The sequence below is a fragment of the Hibiscus syriacus genome, unplaced genomic scaffold (assembly GCF_006381635.1).
Source record: "Hibiscus syriacus cultivar Baekdansim isolate YM2019G1 unplaced genomic scaffold, ASM638163v2 tig00110123_pilon, whole genome shotgun sequence".
NCBI lineage: Eukaryota > Viridiplantae > Streptophyta > Magnoliopsida > Malvales > Malvaceae > Hibiscus > Hibiscus syriacus.
The window spans coordinates 2625202-2635908 of record NW_024062599.1 but is presented as its reverse complement, the minus strand read 5'-3'; positions in this window follow the sequence as shown (position 1 = coordinate 2635908).

Here is a 10707-nt window from a genome sequence, read left to right as displayed (position 1 = left end):
AATCCAAAAAGAAGACTCAAGAAGTCAACTTTCGCGTTCGTGAGGTTCAGAAACATGACAGAGGCAAAATATGGTGTTGATTAGGGCGATGGAAGGAAAATCAACTGTTTCACAATGCTGCGTGGTTGGCAAAATAAAAAACATGTATAACGAAGATATTGTCCTAACAGCTTTTAGAGAAGAAGGTTTTCACGTGAAGGTTAGCTTGTGGCAAGATCTCATGGTGTTTATTCAATTTAGGAACGATAAGGATCGACAGACATGCTGGTTTAATAGAGAAGAATGGGTCCGTCTTTGGTTTGATGAGCTAGAATTTCTGGAAGGTGTTGAGAACAAAATGAAAAGTAAAGTCTGGGTTTGTTTAAAGGACGTTCCTCTCTCGATTTGGTGTGATAAATATTTTATGGAGATAAGTAGATTGTGGGGTAATGTTCTTAGGATAGATGAAGAAACTTCCAACAGGGACATGTTTGATGTAGCTAGATTTTTGTTGGAAGTGAAGTTCCAGTCGGTAATTCGAGAGAGAGTCTCTATTTTGTTTAATGGAAGTCTTCATCCCATCAAAATTACAACTGAAGCTTTCGAAGAGGCTCGTGTGCTCTTAGATGGAGATCTGATGGACAGCGGAGCGTGATAACCAGTTGCCGATGAGGTGGCAGATGCTTCTGGTTTCGAAGTGGTTTGTGCAGAAGATAATGGTCCTGAAAAAGGCGTTATGGGGATGGTGAAGAATGTTTCGTTGAGCCACAAGCGTGATAACGATAGTGGAAAGTTGCCAGTAAATGTGGCGCATGCGGATTCCAACGTGGATTTCATAGCAGCTGGAGTAGAAGGCCTTTATGAAGTTTTGATTTTGTCTAACGATAGGCCACTTATCAAGGCTGCTGATAAAAGTATTGGGTTAATGGAGATTAACATAGAGATTGATCAGTTATGGCCTACTCAATCTATATCCAACAATTCTAGGCTGCAGGATGTGCCCATAGATGAGGTGTTTTCCCTCCAAGCATTGGAGGAGGTTTCTTCGTTTGAAACACGTGCTGACGGTAACGACAATAACCTGATGATTCATCAAGATCTCTCCAAATCTGCGATTGAGATTGTATCTTTTCACGCTAATAAGGGGGATACTCGGGTTTTTGATGGGGTTTCTAAGAAAGCTAAAAAATCCAAAAGAAAGAAGTTGAGTGTGAAAGGTCGCACTGTGTCGCACAAACCAAAAAGTTTGATGATCGGAAGAGGAAGCTGTGGCGGGGAAGCCTCTGGCCGTTTTTCGGATTCTGTTAAAGAAGCCGAAGCATCTTTAGCAGTTGTCAAAGCTTTGGGCGTGGATTTTTCAGCTTCGAGAGAGAAGGTTCTCGAGAAATTGGTGTCGATTGAGATCGAGTAAGTGCCGAATTCTTCACAGTTAGTGTCCGATTTTTTTTTCTGCGTAATTATTTCTCTCATGGAAAGGGGTTTATCTGTTCTAACTTGGAACATTAGAGGTTTGGGGAAATCGGTAAAACTAAGAGACATCAGCCGAGTTATAGAATCGAACAAAGCAAGTGTCGTCATGCTGCAGGAATCCAAAATTGCGGATATTTCTGCTTCTGTAGAAAGAAGGCTTGTAGGGAGGTCTAATAGGCATATCGTCTGTGCTCCTGCTGATGGTGCTTCAGGGGGCTAATTTCAATGTGGGATGTTAATGTGTTTAACGTAGATAGGAAAATTGTTTTGAAGAGAATCGTGGCATTAAAAGGATTATTAGTTCAGAACGATTTGGAGATGTCAATGTATACGGTCCGAATGTTCAGGGGGATATATTGGATTTTTTTGAGCAATTGAGTGATGTCATTGCAAGTATGAATAGTCATGTTATTGTAGGGGGCGAATTCAATACAGTCAGATCTGCTTCTGAAAGGCTTGGGTCTCATGATTGTTCAGCTGCATCGAGTATTTTTGAATCTTTCATTTCTAGACGGGATTTGATAGAAGTTCCAATTTCAGGTAGTTTGTTTACTTGGTTCAGGGGGACTTCTAATGTGGTTGCAAGCAGGCTCGATAGAATTCTTATTTCTACGGAAATTGTTAGTTTGTTTCCGCAATTGATGCAATTTACTCTGTCCAAAAGTTTATCGGATCATAATCCTGTTTTGCTTAAAGAAAGGATAGTTAAGAAGTTTTACATGCCTTTCAAATGGTTCAACCATTAGGCTAACGATCCTAGTTTCTCGGAAAAAAAATAAAGATTTCTGTGTAGCTAATAAGGGTAAAAGTTTGTTTCATACGCTGTTGTTGGTTAAGGCTGAGGCTAAGGAGTGGGAAAGGGCTGTTCGTGAAAATAATTCAGATCCTGTTGAAGTGTTAGGCAGAAAGATTTATTCTTTGGAAAAGTCGATTATTTCCAATCCCATCGATCATACAACCCAAGTCGAATTAGTGTCTGTTGTGGGCAATCTCGATGAAGGAGGAACGTGAGTAGTTGCAGAAGTCTAGACTCAAGTGGTTCAAAGAAGGTGATAAAAACACCAAGTTCTTTCACCTTACAGTAGTGTCAAGAGGTAGATTTAATCAGATTTCGAAGTTGAAGGTTGACAATTTGGTTTTCAAAAACCAAGCAGGGATCCAACAAGCTTTCATTCAATACTTTCGTAGTGGTTTCAATGATGTGAGTACTCTTCCAATTAAGAAATTTGATATCCCATTTAAGAGATTAAATACTGCTACCAAAAGGATCATTTAAAGGCCTTTTTCTGAAGAGGAAGTGTGGCTTTCAATCAAGTCGTCGGACGGTTCAAGAGCTCTGGGTTCGGATGGGTTCAGTTTGGATTTTTTTAAGAAGTTCTAGAAGGAAAATAAAGATGATGTGATGAATTTTATGGCTGATTTTAATTGGGGCGGAGTTGAAGATTCTCTATTTAATAAATCCTATATTGTTTTAATTCTAAAGAAAACTGACGCATCTTTTCTTGAAGATCTTAGACCAATTTCATTGGTGGGCTTGTATAAATTAGTGTCTCGTGTGTAAGCAAATAAGATGGCTAGTTGTCTGAAAGAAGTGATCGGAGAGAATCAATTTGCCTTTATGGCTGGTAAACAGATTGCAGATTACATCCTGATTGCGAATGAAGTAATTGATAAGTTGTTTAAAAACAAGAAATAAGCTATTTTATTCAAGGCAGATTTTAGCAAAGCTTATGATATAGTAGATTGGTAGTTTCTGAACTTGATTTTGAAGAAAATGGGTTTTGGTAAAAGATGGAGGAAATGGGTTCGTTTTTGTATTTCGACACCATCGATCGCTGTGCTAGTAAATGGATGTTCATCCAACAGTTTTTCTATTAAGAGAGGTCTTAGGCAAGGCTGTCTTTTATCGTCGATTCTTTTTAATATTATGGGCGAGGCTCTTAGTGGCATGCTCAAGAAAGTGACTGAGACAGGTTTATGTGTTGGGGTTCGAATAGGGTCTGAAAGTAGTGTTGTGTCCCATATTCAATTTGCAGTTGACCTTCTTATTTTTTCAGAAGCGATCTCTTGCTAAAAAATCTATTTCGTGTCCTCAAAGTTTTTGAAGTGGTGGCCGGTTTGAAGCTTAGTAGGAAGAAGACTAAGATTTTCGGGATTAATGTGGAAGAAGGAAGAGTTAGAAGATGGGCAGATTCTATTTTCTGCGGTTGGGCAGGTCTGCCTACGACAAACATAGGCCTCCCGCTTGGACATAAAAAGAACTCCAAATCTCTTTAGCAACCTATTGTGGACAAAGTTAATTCTCGTCTAGATAGTTGGAAAGGTAAATTACTCTCTTTTGGGGGTATGATTACGCTGATTAAGTCACTTTTGGCCAATTTACCTGTTTACTATATGTCCATTTTTCCTATTCCTAAGTCCATAGCCGAGAGGCTAAATAAAACTGTAGCAAGTTTTTTATGGAATTCCAAGTCTGGTAGAGGTATTCATTGGATCAAGTGGGATAACATTTGTGGTCCAAAATCCCATGGAGGTTTGGGTATTTATGATGTTAAAGATAGGAACCGAGCCTTGTTTAACAAATGGATTTGGCATTTTAGTGAGGATAATAACAGCCTATAGAAAAAGGTAGTGGTCACCAAGTATAACTATGCTCAGGACTCGATTATCCCTAAGGTTGTTAATGTGCGTAAGTCTTCTTGGGTGTGGCACAACATTGTCAATCCGGCAGGTTCAAATGAGATGAATCTCCTTTCCGAAATGAGGTGTGTTATGGGAGATGGACTTCATATTGATTTTTGGTCTAATTACTAGACTGAGTTTGTTTCTCTTAAAGCTTCTTTTCCTAGAATATATGAGATAACATCTTTGAAATCTGGGAAGATTAGTGGTTTTGGGTATTAGGTTAACGGAGTTTGGGAATGGAGGATTGGGTTGAGGAGAGGTCTCTTTGATTGGGAAAAGCCTATTTGGACCGAATTTATGCAGGTTTTGAATAGAGTTGTCAGTTCTGCTCTAGATACGGATAGACTGTCATGGTCAGGCTCTTCGGATGGCGGTTATAATCCGAAATCTTACTGTACTAAGATGGCTTGTGTCGGTAAATTGGCAAATCCTATTTGGAAAAAGGTTTGGCTCAAATTTGTCCATCCAAAAGTTTCTATTTTTGTGTGGAAAGCATTGCATCATAGGTTACCGGTAATTATTGAGCTGGAAAAAAGTGGTGTTCATTGCTTCGATCATCCCTTTGTTTATTTTGCAATCACGAACTTGAAACAATCAACCATGTTTTATGTCATTGTGATGTAGTTTGGCAAGTCTGGCAGTGATGGTGCAGTTTGTGGAATTTGAACATTATTTTTCCTATGAATGTTAAAGAGTTATTAGAGGTCTGGTTTTCCCAGAACATTAGTTGGAAAGTCCGAGAATTATGGAATCTTGGTTTCTTTGGATTGATTTGGAGAATATGGTTGTGCAGAAACAAATTAAGGTTTAATGGATGTTCCTTTTCGGTTGATCAGATTTTTAATGTTGCCTTGATTCAGATCGGGGTTTGGGCTAATTACTTATGGCCGGTGATGATTCCTTATGCTCGAGATTTCGTTCGAAGTCCGGAATCCATTATTTTTAGTGGGTGTTGATTATAAGGCTCAGTCGAAGGGTTGTGGTGTCAAGGTTCTTGTATTAGTGTGGCAATTGTACTGTTGTTGGATGCAGCTGTCCGTTTGTCCTTTCTGGGTCTCTGCTTCATTGTATTTGGTTCTGGCGTCTGTTTTTGTTCTCCTGGAGGCAGTTAGTATGCTTTTTAGTCCCCTACGACTATATTGAATGTCAAATGGTATTTTCCACAGGTTTTAAGCTGAAGAATACGAGTTTAGGAACTGAAATTTCTGAAGCAGGTTCTCTAGATCAAAGTTGGCTGCCGAGTAGTGTTCGTACATGAATGTTTCTTTTTTTAGCTTTCAATCTTGTTAACATGGGACTAGGGTCGATTGCTGTTCATTGATATCCTGGGTGAAGCATGACAGTCCAATACTCGACGCTTATTAAGATCCATTGTCCCGAAGGAGAGTGCGGGGTCATGGGCTAGGGCTGATCTAGTTGCCATTGCCGTTCACTGTCGAGGTCATTTTATGTTTTTCTTCTTCTTTCAGGGCTGGGATTTTGAGCTATGCTGCAGCTTGGATTCTCCCTACAGCATTGGTGTTTGTTTAGATCAATATATGCTGTCTATTTTGTTTCATTCATCTTATGCTGTGTTGAATGTATAGGGTTTTGTTCGAGTGGGGTGGTGGTTTGGGGTTTATCTTATTTAGTGTATGAGCTACTCCTGTTTGAGATCATTTCTATCTCAAGTTGTATTCTTTTTTCTTCATTTAGGGTTAGGGAGATTTCTTAACAAGGTACTTGAGTTGGTATACTTTGTTATTATTTTAAATACAAAGTACCCTATTTCAAAAATAAAATGTTCCAGTATTTCCGTTTCCCCTTGACATCTTTTAGAATTTGCCTATTGAATCATCTGCTTTTTAGCTTGGATTTCATTTGTATTGAGTTTGTTCCGGTAACTTAACCTAATGAATATTCTTATGCGTTATGTGGACTGCACCTTCCATATCCCGTCGTATTTTTTAGCTCTGTTGAGATGGTGAAATTTTGTTTAGGATCTCTTCATATTTATTCGTTTGTGATATACATATCTATAAATAATTGGGGACTCGACTCAAACTTAAAAATCAATAAACTAATTATTAAAAATTTTGAGTTATTCAAATTTTATTTTATATCTCGACTCAAATTTATTTATTTTTAATTATATATATAATTATTGTTGAGTCAATCAATTAAAGAAAATGGCTAAGAGGGAGTGAATTGGCAGTAAAAATTTATTGTAAGCTTAAGCAAGAAATAAGAAATTGACACAAAAGATTTAGAGTGATTCAACTTCCTTAATAAAATCTACATCCACTACCTTACCTTCTTAACTAAGGATTTCAACAAATTTATTAATTTTTTCTAAACATTTAAGATAAGGTGTAACCTTATACAACACTAAGACTTATACCCCAAAACCTTGAGTGTTCAACCCTTCCCAATAAATAATTATAAATGAGCAAACTTTTGAATATTCTCACAAAGATAAATTGTTTGCAAATTGAAGATCTCACACACACCCAAGAACACTAGAATAAAATTGAAAACGAGTGAAACAGTGTTCAAATGAAAGAAAGACACAATGGAATACAAATTTGAGTCTAATTGCTCTTTAATTGTTGGAATAGCTTTCTTTTCTCTTCTTGGTTGTTTGAAGACCCCTTTTATATGCCCTCATTGAATTCTAGTCGTTTATGGTTGTTGAAAGGAGTTTGGAGCTGTTTGAAGCATCAAATTTGTGCACTAAAGGCTATATGCACACAAAGTTTCGAAATTATGAGAAAAATTTCGAAATTATGGGAAACGTTTCGAAACTCTTCAAAAGAGGAATTAAAAAATATGACCGTTGGAACCCAAAGTATCGAAACTACAAGAGAATTTTAAAAAATCTTGTGAAAGTTTCGAAACTCTTACAGAAGTTTAGAAACTTTTGGTCAAAGCTTGTTTCAAAAGATAATTTTTTGACATTTTGAGAAAGATTTAACTTTGAAATTTGTTCTAAAGAATTTCAATGATGTTTTTTTACATAATTTGAACTTAAAAGACTTATTTTAAAGATTGAAAAAATTGAAGGACTTAAAATTAATTTTATAAAAACTAATATATATATATATATATATATATATATTATGTTATATCAAAATTATTTATGTTTATCAATCTCCCCTTTTTTATATTACAAAACATTTTTTGTAAATATTTTCTTAATTCAAAAATTTTCAAAAATTTATCAAATTAATATATCATTCAATAATAATGAATTTCATTTAAATCTCCCTTTAGAAAAGAATTCAAGTCTATAAAAAAAATTATTAAAAAAATTATATCAAAAATGAAAATTTAGTCAAAATTCCTTTTGATATTTTTCTCCCCTTTTTGTTAGATTAAAATCATTTAGCTACAAAAGAGAAGAGTAGAACATAATAAGGCAAGATAAAAATCGAACATATGATAAGCCAAAAATATCCAAAATAAATATTCAACATCCATATAAATCCATAAAAGTGTCCTAAGAAAAGCACATGCAATAAGCAAAATATCTGAAATAACCAAAACATCCAAAATATGAAGTCTTAAAAATAAAAAAAAATAATCAAAACATCCAAATGCAATAATATCTAAAATCTTAAAAAAATTCCTAAATGTATCATGAAATGTTAAATAAAATGGGGATCAATCCTCATCATCATCAACATCATCATCAATATATGCATAAGAAGGATCGGGAAGAGAATAAGGATATAGGAAACGAGCCTCTAAAGCGCTAAGACGATCATCCATGGTATCAAAGTAGTGAAATATATCATCGAATCGACAACCATGTAGTTGTAAAGCGACTCCAAAGTGACAGGAGGATGTAGAGGAGGATCAACAACTCCATGAGAAACATACGCGACATCAACTCCAAAGTGACGAATGCGAACCCATTCACCATTGATGAATTCTTACCCGATTTTATGAGTTGAGGTATGGAGCTCGAGAGAGGAACGATAGAGTCATAGGAAAATCTGACCCGACACTTGGTAAAGATGTGACTAAGTACTCAACTATAAGGTAAAGACTGTTTAGACCCAAGACCCTTAAAGACGATATTAACAAGCTTGCTAAAGATAATTTGAGCTAGGTGAGGACGAGTTTGTGATCGAAAATTAAAAATCCACTAATAGTTTAAGTCTTTAATACGAGTGATTTTTTCACCTGAAGGGTGGAGAAACCAAGTAACAATAAGGTGAAAGAGACGCTCATCAAAATTTAGAAGGGTAGGATTGTGACCTTGAAGAGGACCAATGGAAATCGAAGCATCCTCATTGAAAGGACTGTCATAATGAATTCCTAGGTCAGTTGTAATGGATTGAACAGTAAGCTCGATGATATTTCCCATGAGATAGAATTGAATACCAATGAATTTTTGGGTTTAACATTGAGGAGGTATATCAGGATTAGTTTTTTCATGAAGAAGAACGACATTACAAAAGAAACGTCAGGCAAGATTTGGTTAAATGACATTTGGAACGCGTATTAGGTCGAGCCACCTCCAAGTGGTAAATAGCTAAAGAAAACTAAAGTTATTAATAGTCGAGAAAAGGATGTCTTCATCAAATTTATTGTAATACCCCAAAATTTTGCCTAGTGACTAAAATGTAAAATTTAAAATTTTAGTGGTTAAAGTATAAATTTGGAAATTTTTTGGGACCACAAATGTATTTTTTTAAATTTATATTATTAGGCCCGCAAATGAATAGTTTATTTAAAAAATTGAAGTTTTTGCAGGAATCATAATTTTTGATTCAGGATTTGTATTAAAAGCTATAAAGTTTTAAATTCCAATAAGAATTAGGGTAATTGGATCAAACCGAAATTTCACGAAATTCTGAAGAATGATAGAAAAAGGTTGGAAATATTGTTTCCATAATTTATAAAAGTTAAATTTAACATGGATCAGTTGAATTGAGGTTCATTTTCCATGTTAAACCAAAATTGTAAATTTTGGTGATTAAATTACAAATTTCAGAAACTGTATGCGAAAAAGTGGAAAGTCAATTTTTGTTTGTTCATAATTGACTTTTAAATATTAAATTAGAAGATATTTGGTGGAAAGTTTACATTATTAAGATTTTTTAAGAACAAAATTGGGATTTCTCATTAATTGAATTTAAAATTCAATTATATTAGAATGATGCCAAGTTTATTAAGTGATAATGGCAAGAAAAGTCAAGAAGAATTCAACTTAGTGGACCCAATTTAGTGGACCCAATTAAGCACTTTCTCCCCTATTGTATTTTCACATCAATTTAGTGCTCAAAGTTGCTCAATTGCATCATTCTATACTCTACCCCTAACTTAAAACTCTAAATTATAAACTTTAAACCCTAAACTAATAACATTTAAACCATAAAACTTAAACCCTAAACTTTAACTTAAGATTTATAATTTAGGGTTTTAAGTTAGGGGTAGGGTATAAAATGATACAATTAAATAACTTTGAGGGCTAAATTGACGTGAAAATACGATATGGAAAAAACGATAAAACGAGACTACTATAAGGGAAAAGGTGACCCTTAAGCCTATAATAAAGAGTAGATGCATGAATAGTAATCTACTAAATTAGCTGACCCTTTTTCCCATATGTAATGGGGTAGGGGGAGGTAGGGTAGTAGACTGCCCCCAACGCTAAGTTGAAAGCAACTTTCTTGGAAGACTGCCAGCAATTATGAATTGCCCACCGTGGGAATCGATCCCACGACCTCAAGGTCAAGAACCTTGTGCTCTACCAATTGAGTTGGACATGTAATTCATAATAGTAGTCTACTAAGTTATATTTAAAATGTTATCAGTATAGATTTTATAGTATGCATATTATAAATAGTTTTAAACGTTATATGAAACAATATCGAATGGCTACATTACTACCTAAAATCAGGTTGAAATGAAGGATAAAATATTTCATTTTGATTTTTACTCAATTAAATGTTTTAGTGATTAATTAAATTTGATGCTTTTGAAAGAAACAAAATTTTACTGGTTTTTGAGTAGGAAATGTTATAAAAGGTTAGTGTGACAACTTTAACTCGTATTTGAATACTATATGTTTCGGTTGAATGGTTTTATCATGAAATAATTGACAAAACCTACGATGATGTTTGTCGTATTCAAAACAAAGAGACTCGAAATAATTGAATGATGTGGATGATTGGTTGACTCTAAGACATTTTTTTGAAGTTTTGGGAGCCATTTGGGTGAGAAAATAGTGGCTAAGGATAGAAAATATTGGTTCATGGATTTTATCGAACAATTGGTGGATAAACATAAAAATGAGGGTTCTAAGTAAAATTAAAAAAATGGGTAACCTTCCTGCCACAAAAACATATAAATATAACTCCAATGATCAGCCCAATTCTAGCAATTTCAACTAATTTTCACATAAATTAAAAAAGAAAGTTAAAACCGTAACTTATAATATTTTTCAAAATCTTAAACCAAAATATTTAAATTAAATGAATAGCACAAGTTTAAGATAGTTTAAAGTATGTTAAAAACAAAATTAAATATAAAATTTGAATGAAAACATGTAAAGTTTAGTATTTGGGAAAAAGGATGTTTAGG